Source organism: Canis lupus, chromosome 15 (genome assembly GCF_003254725.2).
Source record: "Canis lupus dingo isolate Sandy chromosome 15, ASM325472v2, whole genome shotgun sequence".
NCBI lineage: Eukaryota > Metazoa > Chordata > Mammalia > Carnivora > Canidae > Canis > Canis lupus.
Window position 1 is genome coordinate 33,873,475 of NC_064257.1, and position 26,407 is coordinate 33,899,881.

Here is a 26,407-nt window from a genome sequence, read left to right on the forward strand (position 1 = left end):
AGCTCTGTCTCTCTGTGACGTGCTTGTAAGACTTGGTTACACATGAGGACTAGATTGGTAAAGCAAGCGGAATGCTGCCCAGGACATACGAAGTGCCATATGAGTGTCTGCTATTATTATTACTGATCTGATTTTAAACTCACTTAATTTAGTTCCTACAACTCTCTGAGGTAGATCAGGGGTTGAAAATTGTCCACCTATGGGCCGACCTTAACTTCCAAATGTGTTTTGTTTGGCTTGCACATATTTCTTTAATTTGAGCCAACATTAAAAAATCTGGAGGTTTTTTTTTTTTTTTTTTAAATCTGGAGTTTTATATAAAAATCTGAAGTCCTGGCTGCTCCTGAGGACTCCTGGTCTGGCAGCAACCGGCAGGAGCTGCATGCTGCCCACTTCTTCAGGGGAGGAATGCACTCTGCAGCACGATACAGTGGGATGAAACGGATACCCAGCTAACAGTCACTTCAAGCAGAGCTTGTAACCTCAGTCAAGTCCCAGGTAAGGTAGTTCCAGCGTTGATACTGTGGCATAAAAATGTAGAGGAAGTCCAAAATTTGGGCACCCCCCACCATGCTGCTCACCCAACGCTGATGCTCCCTGCCTCTCCACTCTGGGATCTTCAAGCACGTCAGCCATGGTGTTCCTCCTCATTTCTACCAATATCCCAAAGGCTTATATGTCACATGGAAGCACACAAACGTCCAGAAGAGGAGAGGATACCTTTACATTGGTTTCTTTATCTTATAAGGGAAAATCTTTAAAGAAAAAAAAAAAAAAAAACCCAGCTAACTCCCCTCCACCCCCAACATCCCCACCCCCCAGCTCACAAGTGTTCAGGATGGATCATATTACCAATACCCTTGTGGCCAGGGAGCACGGCTCGCACTTCCTGCTGTTCTAAGTGGGAAGGCAGGATCTGCCTGCAGGAAAGAAGAGACAACATTGGCGAGAAGGCTACCAAGAATGCCAGGTACAGCTCACCTAGTAATTACTCAAGTGCCTACACCCAGCTCCCACCACTTACTAAGCTACCTGTGGGCAACCGAATTTGTGATTCCTTTTTTTTTTTTTTTTAAGATTTTATTTATTTATTCATGAGAGACACAGAGAGAGAGAGAGAGAGAGGCAGAGACACAGGCAGAGGGAGAAGCAGGCTCCATGCAGGGAGCCGGATGTGGGGAGCCGGATATGGGATTCAATCCCCAGTCTCCAGGATCACGCCCTGGGCAGAAGGTGGCACCAAACCACTGAGCCACCCAGGCTGCCTCGAATTTGTGATTCTTAAGGAAGATTTTTCCCCCCATTTTACCGGTAAACTGAAGCTCATAAAGAATATATAATTCACCCAAAGTGATACAACTAATACAGGGTTGGAATACTGCTTGCCACATAATGAGCATCCAACAAATGACAGCTACTAAATTTTCTGTCTTGTGGGAGGGTGGAGGCCTGATTAATTTAGGAAAGGTTTTATTGTTGACGTTAGTTATTGTTTTAAATCACTTTGAGTTCTTTAGAAAGGAGCCCTACAGAGGTTGAAAGTGGCATGATGACTTTGCTGTTTAGAGTTTGAAACTCAATTAAGATATTTACTCCTACCTGAATAATCAACAGCACCAAGCCATCTTTATTGTGTCTCTAGGTACACACCTAAGATGCCATTTAAGATACTATCCAGGGGCATGGGCATAACCTTCCAGGTAGTCATCACCCAAACAAGTCTGGAGGGCATTGTTTTGTATGAGAATAACAGAGCAGGGCATGAATAGCTGCAGACATCAGAGATTGTTAGAATTTCTTAGCAGGGCTTGCATGCCATTTCATAAACCAAGGAGGAAAAGCTGTAGTAAGTAGAAGCTTTATAGGTAAAATTGTTCCTGATTCCATGCTAAAGACGGAACCCCAAAACAAGACCCAACAGGAGGTTTCTTGGTGATTAGAACCTTCTTGAGTTTGCAATGACAGTGACAGATGCTTCTTATCGTTCTTTTCCAATTGTATCATTCTTTTCCAACTACCTTTACAACAAGCAGGCCAGAGCCCAGTCCTTCACTAATCCCCTGAGATCAACCTTTTAAAATTCTCAGTAGCAAGTGAAGGTCCCACTCTTCCCCACCTCTGATGTTGTTTTCAGATCCCTTCACTGCTGGCATTTGCTCTTACTGGTTATTTCCCATGCTGAATCATTCACCGGCTCTCTGGCCATCTCCTGGGGGAGCCAAATAGTTTAAAACATCCTCAGTGACTCATGTAGCCTTACTAGTTCTTTTATTTATTTAATTTTTTTGTGGATGTGTCACACACACATACAAAATAAGACTCTAAAAAATAGAGTTCTGTTTACTCAGTCATAGAGTAGCAAATCTCTGCTTTCTCCGTGCATGTCTTCACTTGTAGCTTCCTAGTTCGTATAATTGGCGTAAACCTTGGATTATTAATCTTTAACCAAGTCCCAGGTTTAACCAAGAGTATTAAATTCAGGATTCAGCTTCACAAAGGTTAAGAATTCCTTGATGAAAAAGAAGGGCATATCATTATTCTTTTGCCCATCGGATCAGTTGCTTTGCTACCTTCAGCTCTTCTGGCATCAAAACCCTGTGTGTGAAATCATTTGGTAATGAGACTAACAGAGTCAGCGGTGCAATCCTTTTTTATTATTTAAAAAAGTCCCTGAAAATATAAGATGCTCAGTAACTAAAAGGAAAAGGCCTGATGAAAGCGATAAGAGACATGAGAGGCACCCAGGGTGGACACTGCTGCAAATACTTAGCCCTGCTGTTAAACTGTTCTGTGGGACTTGGCTCTTTACAGCTTGAGATCATTGCTTAAGTCTTTGTAGGGAGCATTTAAAGTAAAGTGAGCCTCTTTTTGCTTATCCCACAGCTGCCATTTTGCCTTAACAGCATATTCCTTGAAGCCTTCTTAAGGCAATGTCGGGCTCTAATGCAGATACATCTTTGCAGACTATGCTCCGTCCTAACTCCTTAGTGTGGTACCCCTCTCCAGCCTAATCTTGCTGACTTGCCTCCACCCCCACTGAAACCTCCCGACACACTCTGCGATCCCGGTGTACCCAACTCATCACACAATTACCAAGTGGGCCCAATGCCTTACACATCAGAGTTTTGAACATGCTACCCCTTCCTAGAATGCTCTTCTCTACTTCCTCTGCTTGGAGAACACCTATTTGTCTTTCAACATCCAACATCAAGCATTTAAAAAAAAAATTTCTCTGGCCTCTCCACCTCTCCAAATTGCACCAGAGCTTTGGATCCAGCACTGTACCTTGTATGCACCTCTGGTACAGCAATTGCTCTCTCGATCTCAATGTCAGTCTCCCTTGTATCCAGAGGCAATCACTTATCTATACTTCGCCTCTAGAGATTTGGCTATTCTGGGCATTTCATATAAATGGAATCATATGATATATCATTCTGCAGCCCTTTGCGTCTGGCTTCTTTCACTTAGAATATTGTCAAGATTTATCCACATTATACTATATCAGTACTTCATCCCTTTTTATGGCTGAAATATTCCATTGCATGAATATACTGCATTTAATTTATCACCGGTTGATGGACATTAGGGTTGTTTCCACTTTTTGGCTGTCATGAATAATACTGATGCAAACATTTGTATACTTCTTCATGCGGACATTCTCATGCATGAGAATGCATTTCATTTCTCTTGCTAGTATACCTAGGTGTAAAATTCCTGGGTCGTGTGGTAACTCTGTGTTTAAACTCTTTAGGAACTTTTAGACTTTTTTCCAAGGGGCCTACATCAGTTTATATCCCCACCAGCAATGTATTAGATCTCCAAATTCTCCACATCCTCACACACAATTATTATTATCTGCCTTTTTGATTATAGCTGTCTTTGCAGGTTTGAAGTGGTATCTCATTGTAGTTTTGATTTGTATTTCCTTTTTTTTTTTTTAAATTTTTTTTTTTTACATTTTTATTTATTTGTGATAGTCACAGAGAGAGAGAGAGAAGCAGAGACACAGGCAGAGGGAGAAGCAGGCTCCATGCACTGGGAGCCCGACGTGGGATTCGATCCCGGGTCTCCAGGATCGCGCCCTGGGCCAAAGGCAGGCGCCAAACCGCTGCGCCATCCAGGGATCCCGATTTGTATTTCCTTGATGGTTAATAAAGTTGAACATCTTTTCATCTATTTATTGACTATTTACATATCTGCTTTGGAGAAATGCCCATTCAGATCCTTGGCCTATTTATAACTGGTTTATCTGTCTTTTTGTTATTGCATTGTCAAAGTTCTTTATATATTTCAAATACAATTTATTTATTAGATATATGAATTCCAAATGTTTCCTCCCATTCTATGAGTTGTCTTTCCACTTTCCTGATAGTGGCCTTTGAAGCATGAAAGTTTCAAATTTTGGTGAAGTCCAATTTATCTATATTTTCTTTTGTGGCTATGCTTTTGGTGTTATATCTAAGAAATCACTGCCTAATCCAAGATAATGATGATTTCCACCTATAGTGTCTTCCAAGGGTTTTATCTCTCTCTCTTTTTTTAAAGATTTATCTATTTATTTTAGGAAGAAAGAGAGAGTGGGGGTGAGGAGGGGGAGGGGGTAGAGGGAAAAGGACAGAGAGAATCTCAAGCAGACTCCCTATTGGGCATGGGGCCTGATGTGGGGCTGGATCTTACAACCCTGAGATCACGACCTGAGCTGAAATCAAGAGTCAGCTGCTTACCTGACTGAGCCACTCAGGCATCCTGGGTTCTTATATTTTAGAGGTTTTTGATCCATTTCAGTTAGTTTTTGTAAATGGTGTAAGATAAAGGTCCTCTTTCCTTCATGTGAATATCTAGTTGTTCCAGTACCGTCTGTTGAAGGAATTATTCTTCCTCCATCCAATTGTTTGGGCACCTCGTTGAAATTAAATTGACTATAATTGTAAGGATTTCAGATTCTCAATTCTATTCTGTTGGTCTGTATATCTGTTCTTGTACCAATAATCACACTACCTTGCTTACTGTAGTTTGCATGGTCTTATAATTGAGAAGTGTGAATTTTCCAACTTCATTCTATTTCAGGGTTGTTTTGGTTTTTCTGGTCCCCTTGAACTTCTATATGAATTTTAGAACCAGCTTATCAAGTTTTGCAGAGGTGAGCTAGAATCTCAAAAGGGATTGCACTTAATCTGTGGATCAATTGGATTAAAATTGCCATATCCAACAGTATTGTCCTTTGATCAATGAGCATGGGATGTCTTTCCATTTATTTAGATCTTCTTTAATTTCTTTCAGCAGTATTTTATAAATTTCAGGCTATCTACTTTGTACTTCCTTTGTTAAATTTATTCCTGAGTATTTTGTTCCTTTTGATGCTATTATAAATGGAATCATTTTCTTGATTTCTTTTTTTTTTTAAAGAATTTATTTATTAATGAGACAGAGAGAGAGAGAGAGAGAAAGGCAGAGACACAGGCAGAGGGAGAAGCAGGCTCCATGCAGGGAGCTCGACATGGGACTCCATTTCAGGACTCCAGGATCGTGCCCTGGGCCGAAGGCAGGCACTAAACCTCTGAGCCACCAGGGATCCCCATTTTCTTGATTTCATTTTCAAATTGCTCATTTCAAGAATACAGAAATACAATTGACTTTTATATCTGATACTCTATCTTACAACTTTGCTGAACTCAATTTTTAGTTCTAATAATTTTTAGTGGATTCCTTAGGATTTTCTACATATGATTATGTCATTTGCAAATATAGTTTTACTTCTTCCTTTCCCATATGAATGCTTTTATTTTTTTCCCCTTGCCTAATTGCCTGATTCATTGCAGTAGAATGTTCAATACAAGTGAGAATGGACATCCTTGTCTTGTTCCTGGTCTTAGGGAGAAAACATTCAGTCTTTCACCATTAAATGTCATGTTAGCTGTAGGTTTTTCATAGATGCCTTTTGTTAGCTAGAGAGTTTCTATTCTTAGTTTATGGAGTATTTTTTCAACTAATGAAAGGGTGTTGGATTTTGTCAAATGTTTGTCTGTATTTTTGCATCTATATTCATAAAGGATATATTAGTCTATAGTTTTCTTTTGTGTTATATCTTTGTCTGGTTTCCAGGTCATACTGGCCTCATAGAATGAGTTGGGAACTATTTCCTCCTTTTCTATTTTGTGGAAGACTTTGTGAAGAATTGGTATTGATTCTTTAAATATTTGTAGAATTCAGGGAGGGACACCTGGGTGGTTCAGTTGATTAAGTGTCTGCCTTTGGCTCAGGTCATGATCACAGGGACCTGGGATCCAGCCCCTTGTCACTTGGCTCTCTGATCAGCAGGGAGTCTGCTTCTCCCTCCCTCTGCCGCTCCCCCCTGCTTGTGCACACACTCTCTCTCAAAGAAACAAATACAATCTTTAAAAAATATATTTGTAGGGATCCCTGGGTGGCGCAGCGCTTTGGCGCCTGCCTTTGGCCCAGGGCGCGATCCCAGAGACCCGGGATCGAGTCCCACCTCGGGCTCCCGGTGCATGGAGCCTGCTTCTCCCTCTGCCTGTGTCTCTGTCTCTCTCTCTCTCTCTGTGTGTGACTATCATAAATAAATTAAAAAAAAATTTTTTTTAAATTAAAAAAAATATATTTGTAGAATTCACCAGTGAAGCCATCTGTATGTGGGGTTTTCTGTGGGTAGTTTTAAAATTACTAAATGTTTTAAAACATGTGTTTTATTATCATTCAAGCATGGTAAGGCTCTTAGATCAAGAGGTAATTGCCAGGGATCCCTGGGTGGTGCAGCGGTTTGGCGCCTGCCTTTGGCCCAGGGCGCGATCCTGGAGACCCGGGATCGAATCCCACGTCGGGCTCCCGGTGCATGGAGCCTGCTTCTCCCTCTGCCTGTGTCTCTGCCTCTCTCTCTCTCTGTGACTATCATAAATAAATAAAAATTAAAAAAAAAAAAAAGAGGTAATTGCCATTGAAAAGATAGTTTGTTACTCACAGTTCACAAGGTCTTACACACAAGGGAAAACAACAGGGTCAATCAGGAGACAAAGAGATCAAGGTAAACACATTGGCAGGAACTTTTTTAATGGTTTCCATGGAAGGCAGTGTAAGGAGGTTTAGGATTGGCTAATTTGAATAATTTTAGAAGGCTCTGGGGCATAGGGGTTGTTCCTAGTTGCCTGGTAACTGGACCTGGGGTGATTAGGGCAGGGAAATAGTGGCCCAGAGTATAAGAGCCCAATAGCAGAGATGGTAGAGGCACGGACTTTGGATTTGTTAGTTTGCATATGAAAGGTGCACTCACAGGTGAGTAAGTTATTATCTGTAAGGACTGGCTAATTTGGAAGGGGCATTCTCTCTAGGTACCACAGGGCTCCAGATTATCAAAGCATCAGAAATACAGAAAATAAAAATGCATGGTTAAGGGGTGCCTGGGTGGCTCAGTCAGTTAAGCGTTTACCTTTGGCTCAGGTCCTGATCCTGGAGTCCTGGGATCGAGCCCCACGTTGGGCTCCCTGCTCAGTGGGGAGCCTGCTTCTCCCTCTCTCTGCTGCTCCCCCTGCTTGTAAGTACTCTCTCTTTCTCAAACAATAAAACCTTTCTTTAAAAAATACATGATTAATACACAAATTCAATCTCTTTATTATAGGACTATTTGGATTTTCTATTTCCTCTTGAATCAATTTTGTAATTTGTGTTTGTGAAATGTATCCATTTCATCTACATTCAGTAGTTGGTAGTATTTTCTTATAGTACTTTTTTATTTTTCTAATGCTGGTAGCAATGTCCCCCTTTTCACTCCTAATTTTAGTAATTTAAGCCTTCTCTCTTTTTTTATTGGTTAGTCTAGCTAATTATTGGCCAATGTGGTTGATCTTCTTAAAGAACCAACTCCTGGTTTTGTTGATTTTCTCTATTGTTTTTGTATTCTCTATCTCTATTAATTTCCACTGTAATCTTAGTTATTTCTCTCCTTCTACTTGGTTTGGATTTAGTTTGTTTTGCTTTTTCCAGTGTCTTAAGATATAAGTTTGGGGTACAGCTTTGAGATGTGGTTTCCCCCCTTTCCAATATGGGTGATTATAGCTATAAATCCCTCTGTAAAGCACTGCTTTAGCTGCCACCCATAAATGTTAGGCTTTCATTTTCATTCTTCTGAAAATATTGGTTTTCCCTTGTGATTTCTTCTTTGACTTATTTAAAACATGTTGTTCCATTTCCATATATTTGTCAATTTTACTAAAATTCTGTTACTCTTTCTAGTATGGGTTTCTATTTTTATTCCATTTATGGTCAGAGAACATATTTTGTATGATTTCAATCTTTTTTACATTTATTAAGACTAATATAGGGATCCCTGGGGGCGCAGTGGTTTGACGCCTGCCTTTGGCCCAGGGCGTGATCCTGGAGACCCGGGATCGAATCCCACATGGGGCTCCCGGTGCATGGAGCCTGCTTCTCCCTCTGCCTGTGTCTCTGCCTCTCTCTCTCTGTGTGTGTGACTATCATAAATAAATAAAAATTAAAAAAAAAAGACTAATATATATCCTGGAGAATGTTCCATGATGCACATGAGAAGAATGTAGTCTACTATTGTTGAAGTTTTCTATAGATGTTAGGCATAGATGATTTATAGAGCTGTTCAAGAGTCCCATTTCCTTGTTGATCTTCTGTCTAGTTCTATCAATTATTGAAAGAAGGGTATTGAAGTCTCCAACCATTAGTGTTGAATTATCTATTTCCTTGTTCAATTCTGTCAATTTTTGCTTTGTGTTTTTTGGAGGCTGTGTTAAGTGCAAAAATATGTTTATATTTTTATTTTTTATATTTATATTTATAATTTTATTATTATATCTTCCTGGTGAATTGATTCTGTAATCATTATACTACACCCGTCTGTATCTCTATTAACATTGTTTTTGGTTTTAAAATCTATTTTGTCTGATATTAGCCATTCCAGCTTTCTTATGGTTGTCATTCACATGGTATTTATTTTTCTATCCTTTTACTTTCATTCTATTTGTATCTTTGAATCTTATGTGTGTCTCTTGCAGACAGCAGGTATTTGGATCTTGTTCTTTTAATTCTTTCTGACAATCTCTTCCTTTTGATTGGATTGTTTGATCTATTCACGTTTACTGTTATTATTGAAATTGTTGGATTCATGTCTGACATTTTCCTTTCTTTCCTGACTCATGTCTTCTTTGTTCCTTTAGTCTCCTTTATTGCTTTCTTTTGCATTAAATGTTTATTTTCTAGTTTAACTTTTTAATTCCTCTAATGATTTTCCTCACCACATTTTTCGATTTATCTTCTTAGTTGTTACCCTCAGTCTTAGCATATATACTTTAGCTTATCAGAATAGACTTAAGATTTATACAAACAATTATAATGACAAATAGAAAATTTATTCCTACGTATCTCTATTACCCTTTTCCCCTTTCTTGTGCTATTATTGTGTTACATATTTACATGCATCTAATATATGTGTATGTATATATTTTATACATTTTATATATGTGTATATGTATATCCTTTTGTCTCTCAACTTCTATAAAAGATATGAGTTTATAAAATAATAATTATAATGTATTGTTGAGTTTGTAGCATATATAAATATTATTTATATGTACATATGTAATATATACATATATGCATTATAAAGAATATGTTTATACTACAAGAATATATTTATAGAGTTTATTATATTAACCATCTTATTTATCCTTTCTGGTTCTCTTCATCTCTTTGTGGATGTGAGGTACCATCTGATGTCGTTTCTTTACTCTAGTACAAAGTTTTTCCCACTTATCTCCTCTGTTGCTGTCCAATGGTTTCTCTCTTTCTATATATATATAGAATGTATATGTACATATAGTTTTATACAATTTCTTTTTTTTTTTTTTTTTAATTTTATTTATTTATGATAGTCACATAGAGAGAGAGAGAGAGGCAGAGACATAGGCAGAGGGAGAAGCAGGCTCCATGCACCGGGAGCCTGACGTGGGATTCGATCCGGGGTCTCCAGGATCGCGCCCTGGGCCAAAGGCAGGCGCCAAACCGCTGCGCCACCCAGGGATCCCTACAATTTCTTTTAAAATAAGTTAAGAGAAGGTCACCTGGCTGGCTCAATCAGAAAAGCATATGACTCTTGATCTCATGGTCTTAAGTTCAAGCCCCATGTTCGGCCTGGAGCCTACTTTAAAAAAAAAAAATTAAATAAATAATAAGAGAAGAAATATACATTTATCCTCCTTACAATTACCTGCGTTAATTGCCTTCTCTGCTTCTCTTAGTGTTTTGTGCATGGAATCAAATTATTCTGTAAGGTTACTTGCTTTCAGCTTAAATAATTTCCTTTGGTGTTCCTGGTAAAGGGAGCCTATATTTTTTGCATTGAATCTTTGTTGTTGCTGCTGCTGTTTTCACTTGATAATGTCCCATGTTATTTCCTGTCAACTCTTCCTCAGAAAGCATAACTTATTATGCCTACATGATATTCCATGGCTAACACACATCTCACCATTCTCCTAAGGGATTATTTTCAACTTATCATTGTAATGAATGATGCTATCATCATCACCGCACCCCAAGACCTGACAGCTCCCCAGTGCAAGTACATATTGCCAAATATGATGAAAGTGAAAAATGTAAATTTTTTAAAATGTCTTTATATACACATCCTTTAGGAAACATTGTTTTTTAAAATATACAATTCATCTGAGAATATATTTATATCCAAAACGATTCAGACAACACAAAGTCCCCTTTATAGAGCATCTGCATCTCCTTCTAGACATAATCCTTTTTATTGGCTTGGTGTATATACCTTTTCATGTATTTGTCTATGTATTTATAAATACATGCTCAGACACGCACACACAGGGATAGAGACACAGAGACAGAGAGAATATGTTTTTTGTTTGGGTGATGGTTTTAGTTTTACATCATGGGAGCATTCTGTATGTCCTGTTGTTTGTCTTGTTTTCTTTGTCACTTAACATATGTCTGGGGGATCTTTCTGTTTAATAATTTGAATTTATTTTTTTAACAGCCACGTAGAATTTCAGAGTCATTTAACCAACATTTGTTGAGTCCCTGCTGTGTGGCAGGCCCTGGGGATGCTGAGACTATGTTCTCATGGAGCTTTACTGTTCCCAGTATGGATGTACCAAATTTAGTATTCCTGTTTTGATGAATGTGTAGATTTCTTTCCTAAAGACAGGTGCTTAGGAAAGGAATTACTTAGTCACAACTTATGAAAATTTAAAAGTCTCTTGACATGGAGTTTGAAATTGTTTTCCAGTAAATAGGACCAATTTATATTCCCAAGAGGAGTGTATGAGTGTGCTAGCTTGCTTATTTAGTAGATGGAAAATTTCAGTTTTAATTTGCATTTTTATATTGCTACTAAGAATGTTTTTTCACGTTTATTAGCCAATTGTATATTCTTTGTGAAAGAATTTTTTTGCCCAACTCTTAGAAAGGCTTATTTTCCTATTTCATAACTATTTAATATACTGTAGATATTCTTCTTTTGTAGTTTTTGTTGCAAATATTCTTTCCTATTTATTTTTGGTGTCTGATTTTTCTAATATCTCCTTGTTGGATAAAATGAGTTTTCAAAGATTTTATTTTCATGAAGTCAATGCATCCATTTTTTCCCCTTATGATATTTCTTTTACTGGATTTATGCTTACAAAGTCCTTCCCCAAATTAAGATACAAGAAATGATCATACTTTATTTAGCTATTTGGTTTCATTTAACATTAATCTTTTTAATCCACCTGAAAAAATTATTGTAGGGAGTGAAGAAGGATTGGATTTTATTATTTTCCCTCCAAACTATCCTCACACAAGTTCTTAAATGGCTCTTTCTTTGCTCATTATATCTGATATTAGAGAACTCTGTCTCCATTCATACACGTGAGACTCATCTCTTAATTTACATTTTTCACTTTCATCATATTTGGCAATATGTACTTGCACTGGGAAGCTGTCAGGTCTTGGGGTGCGGTGGGGTCAGGTCCTGGGAGGGGGCAGATCTCCTTCCCCAGGTCGGAGACTTCCTTGCCTCCCACTCTCAGTCCCCTAGTACAAGCTTGAGCAATGTTGGCTGTCTCCTGCTTATGGCACAGGGGGCAGGTCACCTGTCTCCTGGGGAACCTCATCCCTTCTGCCCTACATTCAAGCCTTTTTCCAAGAGCTTTTCTCTCCCAGGGGAGGGGAAGCAGGCAGGAGAGCAGGAGGGCCTACCTAGTGCTGGCCGGTCCACCTGCACCTGTTGTTTGCTTCTCCTCACACAGCCAGCTCCAAGGCCACCTGCCAATGTGTTACCCTGCCCACCAGCTGGCACTGCAGAGCTGGTGCTGCTGCTTTTCTCTGTTTCTAGTGGCATCAGGCAGGCAAAAATCCACCCAGGGTATTGTGAGAAGAAGCCAACTCCTCAAAAAATCCTCTCTTCTTCTGACTGGCCTCATTCTGCCAAGAGTTTCTCACAGTGTTTACATGAGTTCCACAGACCACACAGGCCTCTCGGGGTCTGGTGGCTCCACACTCATGCCCCACTGCTCGCCTGATCCAGGCCCCAGGACTTCTTGTTCTTCAAGGCACCAGATACGCTCCCTCCCAAAGTCCTTGCACGTCTGCATTTTACTCCTCTGTCTGGAGGAGTCTTCTGCCTGCCGGGATGACTTCCTTGCCTCCTTCAATTTCTGCTCAATGCAGGCTTCCCTGGGCATGCCCCCCGCCCCCCACAGGCCTGGTGGCTTGCCATCTTGCTGGGGCCCAACATGCTCCAGATAACACAGTGTCGAACTGTTCAACTGCCCCTTCCACCACCAATCCCATTGAGATTTCTCTTAGGATGGAGAGTCTTAGGTATTTGATGAGAGGTTGCATTGAGCATGACTTTGGACAGCCATTTTACATGAGAAGGACTGTCTCACTGAAGGAATGTGATAGGTGTGTTCATTTCCCAGAGCTGCCGCTCCCAAGAACCACAGATAAGGTGGCTTAAAACAACAGAAATTTGTTCTCTCACAGTTCTGGAGGCCAGACGTCTGAAATCAGTGCCAGCAGGGCCATGCTCTCTCTGAAGGGAAGATCGCCTCTTTCTAGCTTCTGGTGGTAGCCTGTAATCCTTGGTGCTCCTTGGCTCATAGCTGCTCCATTCCAAACCCTGCCTCCCTTCTCATGAGGCCGCCTTCCCCACTGTGTGTATGTCTGTGTCCTGATTTCCTGCTTATAACGATACCAGGCACTGGATGAGGGCCCACATAGTCAGTAGGATTTCACGTTTAGGAAAGATTTATCTTCAAATCTGGTAACATTTACAGATTTCTGGTGAACATGAATTTGAGAGTGGGAACACGAGGGGCACTGTTCAACCCGGTACAGAGAGTCTTTGTCTTTTTCATGTCTTTGTGGCTGTTGGGAACCAGATACATACATATATTTTTTTAACCATCATAGTCTTGAACTGGTAATTACTACAAAAGGAATGCTTTACGGATAGTGGAAGTGGGAGACCCCACCAGATTTCTGCTGAGCAATCCTGTTAGCAGACTTGAAATTCCTACCAGGAGAATCTGTAACGGGTTGTTAATAAACACAGGGCCATCATCGGTATCCTGCAGGGGATTTGTTCTTTTGTCCTCATCTGTTCGCTGATAACTATGTATTATTTGATCAGATAAATTCTCTTCTAACTTGGCACATCGAAGTGACTTTCTGGGCTTCCTGGAAAGGACAAGTATAATAATTTTGATGTGAGCTGTTAAGAGAGTTCAGGATTAGGTGGGACAGACCCTGGAGCACGAAGGTGACACTACAGGTGATGAATGTGGCAACAGTGGGAGGAGGGATTCTGAGAGGAGGGGTTGTCCGCATTTCAGTTTCTACAGCCATTCGTTCTGCCTCCAGGCAGAGAGAGGAACCCGGTGAGTAATGGTGAAAATACATGCTCTGCTGGACTCTGACACTTAGCTATTGACCTCTGGGCAAGCATCTTATTGTCATTGAGCCTCAGTGTCCTCATCTGGAAAATGGGGCCATAATACCTCAGAATGTTGTAGTTAGAAGTTTATGAGATGGGCAGCCCTGGTGGCCTGGTGGTTTAGCGCCGCCTTCAGCCCAGGGTGTGATCCTGGAGACCCAGGATCGAGTCCCATGTCTGGCTCCCTGCATGGAGACTGCTTCTCCCTCTGCCTGTGTCTCTGCCTCTCTCTCTCTCTCTCTGTGTCTGTCATGAATAAATAAATAAAATCTTAAAAAAAAAAGTTTATGAGATGATGTATATAAACAGAGTTTCAAGCACCATGCTCGGTCTATAATTGGTGTTTAATAAATGTTAGTTCCTTCCCCAAAATACTTCTTGGTCATTTCTGCTTCCACTGGAAATTAAAAACATGGGGCAAGAGAACAGAGGCTCTAACTTTCAGGGAATGTGAATGTCTGCATATTCCATTTACAATTCTTTTTCTTTTTTTAGATTTCTTTTATGTATTCATGAGAGATACAGAGAGAAGCAGAGACACAGGCAGAGGGAGAAGCAGGCTCCATGCAGGGAGCCCCACGCGGGACTCGACCCCGGGACCCCGTGGTCACGCCCTGAGCGGAAGGTACACGCTCAACAACTGAGCCACCCAGGGGTCCTTGGATCAAATTTTCTTTCTGAATTCCCAGCACAGCCTCTGTAAAACTGGGAAGGAGCTAAGGAAGTCCGCTGTTTTTGGACTCTCCTCTCTGCACCCTTCATTTCGTTCACAGCTACCCTTCCTCCCGCTGACATCTGGAGGCCCTTACTCCACAATGCAAGGATCCTGAGGAAGCTCATAAAAACCCCTTATCCTAAGAAGTTAGGAGTGTGATTTCCTTCCTCCTGGAGGTTCTTACACACAGTGGAGAGGAGAGAGAGCTCAGCTTTGGAGTTGGAAGGTCCTGACTGTCCAGGTTGCCACAGGCAATTGATATAATTTTCTTGAGACTCTGTTTCTTCATCAACAAAATGAGAACGGTAATAATTGTTATCCTCCAGGCTTGATGTAAAAATTGAATGAGACTGAGAGTGGTCATAATGCTTTGTGATCTGAAAAGTGTTGTGATTATTTATTAGTCTTTTCCTTGGGTTGTAAATAAAGACCAACTGAGCAAGCCTGAGGAAGGGATATTGGGTTTGACTAATGAGGCCTCAGATAAGGCAAGATTGAGGGGTTGTGGGAAATGAAGAGAGTCTCTCTCTCCCTTTTAACAGATCCTTCCAGTGCTGACCAATATCTGGTTCTGCTCTCCTTCAGAGACAGGAAGTGAAGTTCTGTTTCCTAGCCCTCCTGGCATCTCGATTGAACTACCTGAGTTCTGCCCAATGGATCATGGAGAGAAGCGATATACCCCTCTTGTAGACCTGGTTACAAAATGTCCCGTGTGATTCTTCTGTTCTCTCTCTTCATGACTGGGATGGGATGGGATGATGCCAGGGGGATCTTGAAACTACCAGATTGTGGAGACACTACATGGAATGAAAGAGCCTGGGTCCTGGAATCACCACCTGGAGAGAGCTGTGCCAGAGAGCTGCAAACCAACAGCACTAACAGTGGACTTTGTGTGAGCAAGAAATAAACTTTCATTGTGTTTATTTAGCCACAGAGATTTGGGACAGTTTCTTATAGTAGTCTTCCCTACTACACCATACCTTGAGCTTGCTTCCCCCTATCACCCCCCCACCCCCCATCATCTGTCTCTCTTGTTGTGTACCAGCTTTCTCTGCTTTCTTATTCATGAGGGAAATTGGCCACCAGCAATAGCAACCAAGGTGACCTCTCTTCCATTCAAGAGAACAGCTTGTTGGCAACTAAAAACATTTATTTCATGTTTCAAATTCCTTTGAGAGAACTGGGTTAAGTCCAGCTCAAAACAGGTGTCAATCTCTGAACCATCAATCTAGGATATCTGTGGGATAAGGAGGGGTAATTTCCAGAAAAGTGGTGCTTGGCAGCCACTCAAATCATGTTTACCCAGTGCCCCATACTTGCTGTTAATGTGTTTGGTGGTTTTTTAAAAAAGATTTTTATTTATTTATTTATTTATTTATTTATTTATTTATTTATTTATTTTAGTAAGCAGGAGATAATATCCAACAGACTCTGCGCTGAGCACAGAGCCTGACAGGGCTCGATCCCAGAACCTTGAGATCATGACCTGAGCTGAAACTGAGCCACCCAGGTGCCCCACTGTTAACCTTTTTGAAAAGCAACATGGGCAGAGCAGAGACAAACTCTTTTTCTTATATACTTCCAAAGAATGAATCTCTAAGGATTTGTTTGGCTTCTCAGTCATCAGGTAACTAATTTACTTATTGGGGCTGGGTAGCCTTTCCGAGCTGCCCTCAAACTATGCAATGTGACAATATCGCCCTTCCAGAGTGGTGAGGCTGCAGTGTTCTGGCCTGTGGGCTACACCAGACATGCAGGCCATGAGAACATCTGCAGTAGGTGAAGGGTGGGAATCATTTTCTTGTGCATTGGACTTCAAGCGTGACGCAGGAAGTCCACAAAGTGATCTCAGGATGGTGCTGCAATGTATAGTAGAAAAAATAGAAGTTTGATTCTCCCAAAAGCATACAACAAATATCACAAAACAAAAAAGTAGCACAGAAATGTCTGCTTTTCCATGGAAATAATTTTCTATATCATTGTCAGATCCCACTGCCTAAAAGATAAAAGTCAAGATTCAAAGCTTGCTTTGCAAGGCCCTTTGGGAGAGGCTCTCCCCAGTGTGATCTCCCACTGGGTCCTATCACATGCTCCATCCACAGCCTCTAAGCGGGTTAAACTATGAGTATTTCCCTGAAAAGGCCATGTTCCCCAAAGGCTCAGTTTTCAGGCTCTGCTCCGCTTCTCCCTCTGCTTGAAATATCCTTTCTCCCTTATGAGCAAAGAATCCTGGCTGATATCAGAACTCAGCTCCAGCACACCTTTCAGGACTAGCACACTTAGAATTACAGTTAGGCTGTGTCTTCTTTGTGCTCTGTTACAACACCTACCGATGCTTTTTTTTTTTTTTAATATCTTTTTCCCTCTAATTGCAATAATCAAAAAAACCCTAACATTGCGAACTTTGGAAAATAAACACCAAAAAAGAAAAAGAAAAGAAAAATCTCCCATCATCTCACCCTCCAGGAGGTATGTATGTATAATACACACACACACACGTCACATACATATACATAATTTCCAAAACTTTTTGATTTTGTACTTGTCTTTCTTGACAACACAGCATAAGGAATTTCTTATTCATCTGCAATATAATTTTGAATGAATATGTCATACCGTATGGGTGGATGTCCTATACTTGATTTAACAAAACTTATTGTTAGATGTTTATGACTATTTCTAATTTTCATTACAGTAAATAATTCTACCATGAGCAGCCCTGGATGTAAACCATTGCATACCTCTGATGATTTCTTTAGGATAAAGACCTAGAAATATAGTTGCTAGGTCCAGGGGTATGCAAACAGGATCCAAAGGCAAGAAATCAATGATAGTTACTGTCTTGGGTAGCCTTCTCAGAAAGTGGAAAATATTCCTAGGAACCCTCCCTTCCCCTTCCCAGAAGATTTCTCCCTATGTCTGACAGACAAAATTGTATCACATGCATATGTAGAAACCAGGTGCTGGCAAGGGTAGCAAGATCATGTGATTGGCTTAGACCATCCAGATGTATCCTATCACATCCAATACCTCAGAAAAAATGCCTTTTAAAAAATTTTTATTTTGAGAGAGAGAGAGAGAATCTTAAGCAGGCTCCATGCTTAGCGCAGAGCCAAACCTGATCTCACAACCCTGAGATCATGACCCGAGCTGAAATCAAGTCAGTCACTTAGCCACCCAGGTGCCCCTTGCTTTTTGTTATTAAGGAAAATTTGAGAGTAGTTGTCTTATAGGAGCCAAGTTACCTCCTTACTTGGAATAGGATATTCACATGTTTAAAAGTCTTTTCATTTTGTTTTGAGAGAGAGAGAGAGAATGGAAGAGAGAGTGTATGAGCAGGGTTGGGGGGGGGCAGAGGGAGAGAGAGAATCTTAAGCAGGCTCCACTCCCAGCACAGAGCCTGCTGGGGCCTGTCGTGGGGCTTGATCTTAAGACCCTGAGATCATGACCTGAGCCAAAATCAAGAGTCAGATGCCTAATCAACCAAGCCACCTAAGAGCCCCCTTAAAAGGCTTTTCTAATTTGATGGTGACAGATAGTTCCCTATTGTCATTCTATGTCTTTGATTACTAATGGGAATGAACATTTTTCAAGTATTTATTGTCATTGTATTTCTACTGTGATTTGCTCAATCACATTATTTCATAAACTACACCTAGATACATGTCCTTTTAAAAGTGACTTTTATTTTCTGAACCCTGAAGAGCCCAAGGCTGTGTGTCTGCATACAGTGTGGCTGTGTGTATTGCAGTAATAAGTAAGATTAGGGGGAAGAGTGGGTCACAGTGCACACGACCTCTAAAGACTGGAAAGTTATGGGTTAGAGAATTCAGGCAGCTTGGGAATGGAATAAGAGATTTCTCCAGAATAAGTCAGGCAGTCAAGTCCAAAGCTCAGCTTACTTTCTATTAGTTCAATATACTTTCCATTGGCTAGCTTTTGAGTCAGTTTTACAGTGACCATTACAATGTCATCATTATTTAAGCAGAAGATGCTTTGAGGGGCTATGGAGGAAAAAACTCCTCATCTGGAGGAAAAAAAGCAACCGACTAATTACAGATTTGTTCATCTTGACAGTGAGCCTTATGTTAATGAGTCCTTGTATAATTCTCATCCAGTTTTATGAGATTGAATTTGCAGTTGGGAGAAATTCTCATGGTCTCTTAAGACTGGACTTACAGAACTCTGGACAGCAATAGCAAGAAGTATCAGTCTATTGCTGAAGAACTAATATGGTGAGTCATTGGTTTGAATCCTAGGTTTATGGGAACTGAGTAAACATGTATGTATGTGTGTGTGTGGTGGTGGTGGGGGCCTTCTGAAAGCTTGTTTTGGCAATGGGAGGCTTGGAAGTTTATCTTTCAAACAGGAGCTTCAAATTCTGAATGAGGAAAGTGTACAGTTTTTTATTTCATGATTTAAAATAAAAAAAGAATCCTCTTCGTTTCAGGACAAAAATTCAGAATTGCCTTTCACGGAGCCTTAAATAAATGAACCATGTCTCCTTTTATAATGTGGTTTATGATGCCCATCAACACAATGTTGAACAGCATCATCTCCCAGATAATGAATAATTATGCACCCCTTGGTGCAATAAACAACTACCTGGTTATGTTAACATAACCAACCTTTATGTGGAAACAGTTATTTAGATTTGTAATTATTGCTAATTCTATTAAATTGATTTTTACAACAATTTATCTAGATCTAACGCTAACAATTTACACTTACGGTAGGATTTTTTTTTAAACCATAGGAAATGAACATATCAAATCACTTTTTCTTTGCCTTACTGAGATTTTTCAATAATTAAAACATTGAAATGACTTTTGCATGAAGGAGATGTGGACCACTCAAGGGCTGTGTAATTGATTATGAAATTCTGTAATTGAATGCAAAATTCTATAATTCTCCATTATCTAGACATGAGAGCAATCGATGACAAGCTGATGAGAATTATGAAGTGAATTACCAAGTGTTAAGTGTTAAAATCCATTGGCACTCAGATGTGGAAGAGATTTTAGAAACACATCGCCAGGAAAAAAGCCATACAGTTCTGCAACCATTGTCCTCTCCCTGCCTCGCCCAGAGGTGAGACCCTGGGCTGGGTAGTAGCCCCAGAGCCTATACTCAGTCTGCTCATTTTGCGATAATGTTCACAGGTGGAGTATGAAGTGAGGACTGATATTATGGACTGTATATTTGTGTCTACCCCCCTTCCAATCCCAAATTTGTATGTGGAAGCCCTCACATCCATGGTGGTGGTATTTGGAGGCGGGACCTTTAGGAAGTAATTGGAATTTACTTAGGTCTTGAATGTTGGCCTTCATGATGGGATTAGGGTCCTTACAAGAAGAGACATCAGAACTCAGTCTTTGTCATGTGAGGACACAGTAAAGAGGTGGCCAGGAAGAGGGATCTTACTAGGTATCAAGTTGGCCAGAACCTTGACCTTGGACTTCTCAACCTCCAGATAGGTGAGAAATTAATGTCTGTTGTTCAAGGCACCCAGTATATGGTCCTTTCTTATGGTAGCCCAAGTTAAGACAGATTGAGATCTAGGCTTTAGCGGATTTGATAAATAAATTGGATTTCTCAGGTGTATTGTCTCATGACTATACCTTATTTGGTATCAATTTCTTTCCTCATCTTTATGAGGAGCCGCATCACAATTCATCAGCAATTATGGAATATGAAATTTAGCCTCATTATTTTATTGCATGTTTATTAAGCATATACTAATATAGCCACTCTGGCCTTAAGCTTTGGATAGGATACAAAGGTGAATAAGTGCCAGTCACTACGATTGGGAATCTAACAGCTCACACCTGAGTCATAAAAATAAGAATAACTGACAATGGGGGACTAAAACAAGTGCCTAGGGAACCCAAGGAAGACAAACTTCCGGAAGCCTCTGAGAAGGCTTTCAAGAGGGGTGACTTATGAGTCTCACTGAGTAATAAAAATGCATGTGGAAATTAATATTAACACTCTAATATTTAGACTATAAACTATGAAACATTTTAAACATACACAAAACACAGAAAATACTATAACAGACTCTGTGTATCCACAACCCAAGTGAGTAAATATATACATATAGAATGTATTTTCAAAATGCACATCAAATTTGCCATCTTCTGGTAAGCATAAGTATTTGAGATTTATGCACATTTAGATAGGTTGATTTCCCACTTTTTTGGGAGGGGCAGTATCCATGTAAAAAACTTTAAGAAACATATCTCATGTGCACTTGAAAAGCATTCTGTAGTTTAGATGCTTAGAATTGGGGCTTTCAAACAGCATTTTATAAATCTTATTTATTTATGTATTTATTTATGTATTTATGTATTTATGTATTTATTTATTTATGAGAGAGAGAAAGCATGACAGAGCATGAGCGGGGCAGGGAGGGACAGGGGGAGAGGAAGAAGCAGACTCCCTGCTGAGCAGGGAACCCAATGTGGGGCTGGATCCCAGGACCCTGGGAGCATGACCTGAGCCAAAGGTAGATGCTTACCTGACTGAACCACCCAGGTGCCCCTCAGAATTTAAAGAAAGTTTAGTCGTTTCAAGAAAGTTGTTCTAACCTAGGAAGTTGGTTCATTACTTGAACACAAACTGCTGTATAAACCTTGCCAGTAACAGCATAATATAATACAGTCATTATTTACTGGGACTTGCTGTGTTCCAGGCACTGTTGTGTGTGGTTTATATGAATTACTTCTTTTACCATAGTTTCACCATTCTTTCTTTTTTTTTTTTTAAATTTCAATGTTATTTGTGTAACAAAAATTTGTCGCTAGGGGATTTTTAATTTTTTTAAAGGTTTTATTTATTTATTCATGATAGACAGAGAGAGAGAGAGAGAGAGGCAGAGACAGGCAGAGAGAGAAGCAGGCTCCATGCAGGGAGTCCGACGTGGGACTCGATCCCGGGACTCCAGGATCATGCCCTGGACCAAAGGCAGGCGCCAAACCGCTGAGCCACCCAAGGATCCCCGAGGATTTTTAATGAAGTCTAACATCTATTTTGCTTACATGGATCATGTTTTTAAAAATGACTTGTAAAAAATGTATAACATAGAACTATTATAACCATCTTTAAATGTACAGCTCAGTAATGTTAACTATATGCACAATGTGGTACAACAAATCTCTAGAATCTTTTTTAAAAAAATATTTTATTTATTTATTTGAGAGAGAGAGAGAGAGAGGGAGCACAAGTGGGAGGAGGGGCAGAGGGAGAGGGAGAAGCAGACTCCCGGCTGAGCAGGGAGCCCCATGCAGCGCTGGATCCCAGGACCCCAGGATCACGACCTGAGATGAAGGCAGATGCTTAATCAACTGAGCCACCCAGGCACCACTAGAATCTTTTCATCTTGCAAAACTAAAATTCTACATACAATGAACAACTCCCCATTTTCCTCTCCTGGTGACCACATTCTACTTTCTGTTTCTATGTATTTGACTACTTGATACCTCATGTAAGTGGGGTCATACAGATTTGTCTTTCTGTGACTGACACATTTTACTTAGCATAATGTCCTCATAGTTCATCATGTTGTAGTATATGACAGGGTTTCCTTCTTTTTAAAGGCTGAATAATATGACATTGTATGTAAATACCACCTTTTGTTTATCCGTTCATTCAGTGTTGGACATTTGGGTTGCTTCCTCCTCTTTTCTATTGTGAATAAAGCTGTCATGAACATGGATGTAAACATATCTCTTCAAGATCCTGTTTTCAGTTCCTTCGGATATATACCCAGAAGTAGGACTGCTGGATCATTTGGTAATTTTATTTTTAATTTTTGAAGAACCTCCATACTGTTTTCTGTAGCAGCTGAACCATTTTACATTCTCACCAACAGTGCATGAGGGTGCCAATTTCTCTACATCCTCACCAACACTTGTTATTTCTGTTTTTTTTTTGATGTTTTGCCATCCTAATGGGTATGAGGTATGATATCTCATTTGGTTTTGGTTTACATTTTGTTCATCATTACTGACTTTGGGCACTTTTTTAAAAAAGATTTATTTATTTATTTATGATAGACATAGAGAGAGAGAGAGAGAGAGAGAGGCAGAGACACAGGAGGAGGGAGAAGCAGGCTCCATGCTGGGAGCCTGACTTGGGACTCAATCCCGGTACTCCAGGATCGTGCCCTGGGCCAAAGGCAGGCGCTAAACCGCTGAGCCACCCAGGGATCCCTGGGCACTTTTTTTATATGCTTGTTGGCTATTTGTGTATCGTCTTTGGAGAAACATCTGTTAAAGTCTTTTGATCATTTTAAATGGAATTATTTGTTTATTTTGTTGTTGAGTTTTAGGAGTTCCTTATATATCCTGGGTATTAACTGTTTGTAAATTATATGGTTTACAAATATTTCCTCCCATTCCATAGGCTGCCTTTTCACTCTCTTGATGATTTCCTTGCTTGTAGAAGAAACCCACTGGGTGCCTATGAGAGTTCTTATTTCAGTGTATCCCAGACAGTGCTGGATAATGTCAGATTTTTTCATTCTTGTCCCTTGTACTTTATAGACCCTGAAAGCCTCAGAACTTGGACAGAAACAGTTCTGGAATTCAGGATTCCTTGTTCCTAACCCAAGGCTCAGTAGTCGTTTAAATATTAACCATTTATGCTTTTTTATCTCTACTTCCTACAAATTTTTCAGATATTTTAAGATAATTGACAAAATTGTAGGCCTAGCATTTGGGTTTGCCCTGGTAAGCCCCCTTAATCTGTCTGGCAGGGAGGTGATGTAGCCATTCTTACCTTCTATTTCAAAAGCTTTCTGCAAAACATAACTACTTATCTTCTTATGTTTGTCTACATTTATATGGGAAATAGGGGCAAAGTGTTGGGGGTAGAATGATACACCATTATTTAGAGAGTTGGAGCACTTTCAGACACAGCTGGAGATAAAATTCAAGGAATAATTAAGATGAAAAAGTTCATCAGGATAGGTCCACAGTGTGGTTGATGCAATCAAAGAGAAAGGTTGTTTGGACAGAAATACTGAACAATTCAAATCCGGAAGGCCGATGTGATTCTGCTGTTACAAAAACATGGGGTGTGCATTTGTAGGTCAACATACTACTCACTTTTGTGCAAATCAGGCATCACTCTACAGAACTCATGGTTCAAAGATAATATACAAAGAGATCCTTCTTCCATTACTTTTGTCTCAGGAGACTTTCATTTGGCTGAAAGGGCTGAAAAGATAGGTATTCCCAATGGTTTATAAGCATGAATTAGAGCTCAGGTCTTTTCCCTGAGGAAGTAGGAATTAGGCCCTGCATTTATGAGTAATGCAGAGGGATGCCAGGAGAAAGGGCAGCATGATGGGTGAGTCTCTATCTAACCACACTCCACCAAGCTTTCCTTTACTTAACCTAGACCTGGGTTTGTTTACTCACAAACTAATTAACCTTAGTGTCCTCATCTGAAAATGAGGATAATAATCATCCCGACTTCACGGGACTGTTGTGACCATTAAAAGAGATAATGCATTTGAAGTGCCCAGCATGTAGGAAGCACTTGATAAAAGCCAGCTCCTATTAGTTTCTACCCTTTCTGAATGCCTAAAAGGCTTTCAGTGGAGTGCCTCATAATTTAGTAGCTAATTGCATACTGTCTTATATAGTTTGCTACTGTTTCTTCCAAGTTAATCATCTTTCTTATGCAACATAAATTTCATGGAGACGCTGTCTTCATAATATCTAGATCTGCTCCTTTTACAGAATGTGTCCACAGATATTCTTTTATGCATCTTTTGAATTTCCTACTTGTTCAGCTCCAGCTGAACATGGACAAGGCGGTCTACAACATGTATTAACTGATTGATGGCTCTTTGTCAGAAAGATGAATCCCTCCAGAGGTTACTTCAGGGATTGTGAATTATAAAGCTTCACTTTGAAGAAAGAGTAAAGAGCACTTAAACATCTTAAAAGAGAGCTTCTCAACTTGAGAATTTTTGGTCTGTTAGATTAAATACAAAATGACTATTAATCCTTTTTCATGGGAGCACTCTGGTATAAAGTTAAAAAGTACCTATGGCACACTGTCCCTGTTTGAAGAGGAAAACACAATGCTGTAATGGTACATGAAGCCCATTGCTAAGCAACGGAACCAGGTCTGGCCTGCTCTGGAGTGAAAATCCTTTGTTCTGCCTGATGAAGAATTATTAAATGGAAAGTGCTTAATAAAATCTTACTTGCAACAATAACACTCATTATTTTTCAGAGCACTAATCAGCAGTTGATAACTAATTTTCACAGGAGGCTCTGACAAAAGCTTGCATTTTCTGTTCCCTAAATGAAGGAGTTCAGCAAGGTTATGGATATTCATTTTTGTGGAAGGTATAGATCTGTGTTTTAGGGGTTTTTTTTGTTGTTGTTTTTTGTTTGTGTGTATGTGTGTGCTTGTGTGTTTTAGGTATAATCCAGGACTGTAAAAATCCATCTCAACACCCGGATGGCTCAGTGGTTGAGCGTCTGCCTCAGAGCATCTGCATCAGGTTGTGATCCAGGGATCCTGGGATCATGTCCCGTGTCAGGCTCCCTCTGGGGAGCCTGCTTCTCCCCCTGCCTACGTCTCTGCCTCTGTGTGTCTCTCATGAATATATAAATTAAAATCTTAAAAAAAATCCAACTCAAGTAAATTCAATTCCAGTGAATCTTGATGCAGAAATACTTGTTGGTGTAATCTAACAAGGGTTTCTAGACAGCATCACCTGGGAACTTGTTAGAAATGCAAATTCCTGAGCCCCATCCCCACCCTCTGAATAAGAAACCCAGGCAGCAGGGCCCAGCACTCTGCAGTTAGTAGCACACCTGGTGATTCTGATGCCCATTAAAATTTGATAACCACAGACCTAGAGGGTTAGGATTACCGTGTGAGACACATCGAAGTAGATAGTAAAGGGCTAAGTTCAGTTTGGTACAAGTAGACCATCTCCAACAACTGTTGAACTATCGAGCCACTTTGAACTGTGGAAGAAATTAATTCAGAAAGTTATCATAGAGGGGAAAAAAAGTGTGTGTCATGGAAGAGATTTTTCTAGGAAGCCAGCACTTAACTTCCTGATGAAATTGGAGCCATTTATAAACAACTTCACCTGTTGCATCTATGGACAATCAGTTTTCAAAGAGATCATTTATTGAGAATATATAGTAATTTCTTTGGTTTTCTCCCACTAGAGACATTAAGGTGAAATGATGTCCATTGCTTATGACAACGGAGACTGGTAACCTGAAAAGTTTTAAGTAAATCAAAATATGAAGTCTAGAAAAAAAATATGTGCATATCCATATCATAAACTTGGCAACATTTTGAAAGTTTGAAATAGGGGCTTCTGGGTGGCTCAGTTAATGAGTGTCTGCCTTCAGCTTAGGTCTTGATCTCAGGATCCTGGGATCAAGCCCTGTGTTGAGCAACCTGCTCAGTGGGGAATCTGCTTCTCCCTCTCCTTCTGCCTCCTCCCCCCAAATAAATAATTTTTTTTAAAAAAGGAAGTTTGAAATAATGGGCATTAATTTAGGCAAAATGACTGACAAGCCCATTGCTCAGCTACATATTGCAAATTAAATTTGGTAAATGATGTAATTTCATTCTATCAGTTACCAGCCCTGCAATCAGGAGTCACTTTACTTCTCCTGTGCCTCCCATTCTAGTTTTGTGAAATAAGGGCCATTTCTTAGTTCCTT

The 26,407-nt window shown here is 40.0% G+C and overlaps 2 long non-coding RNA genes across 2 annotated transcripts in view; one reads left to right on the top strand and one right to left on the bottom strand.

Annotated features, from left to right (window-relative positions):
• Positions 1-26,407, top strand: part of LOC112654867 (uncharacterized) — a 35,530-nt gene that overhangs the window by 5,219 nt on the left and 3,904 nt on the right. The window contains exons 2-5 of the long non-coding RNA XR_007402180.1: positions 14,474-15,585; positions 16,098-17,162; positions 18,812-18,928; positions 19,617-19,784. This is a non-coding gene — a long non-coding RNA (uncharacterized LOC112654867). The remainder of the gene's footprint in view (positions 1-14,473; positions 15,586-16,097; positions 17,163-18,811; positions 18,929-19,616; positions 19,785-26,407) is intronic.
• LOC125752507 (uncharacterized) lies at positions 290-25,812 on the bottom strand. The gene is made up of 3 exons (XR_007402182.1): positions 25,594-25,812; positions 853-920; positions 290-521 (listed from the first exon to the last, which is right to left on the bottom strand). It is a non-coding gene; the product is annotated as an uncharacterized LOC125752507 (long non-coding RNA).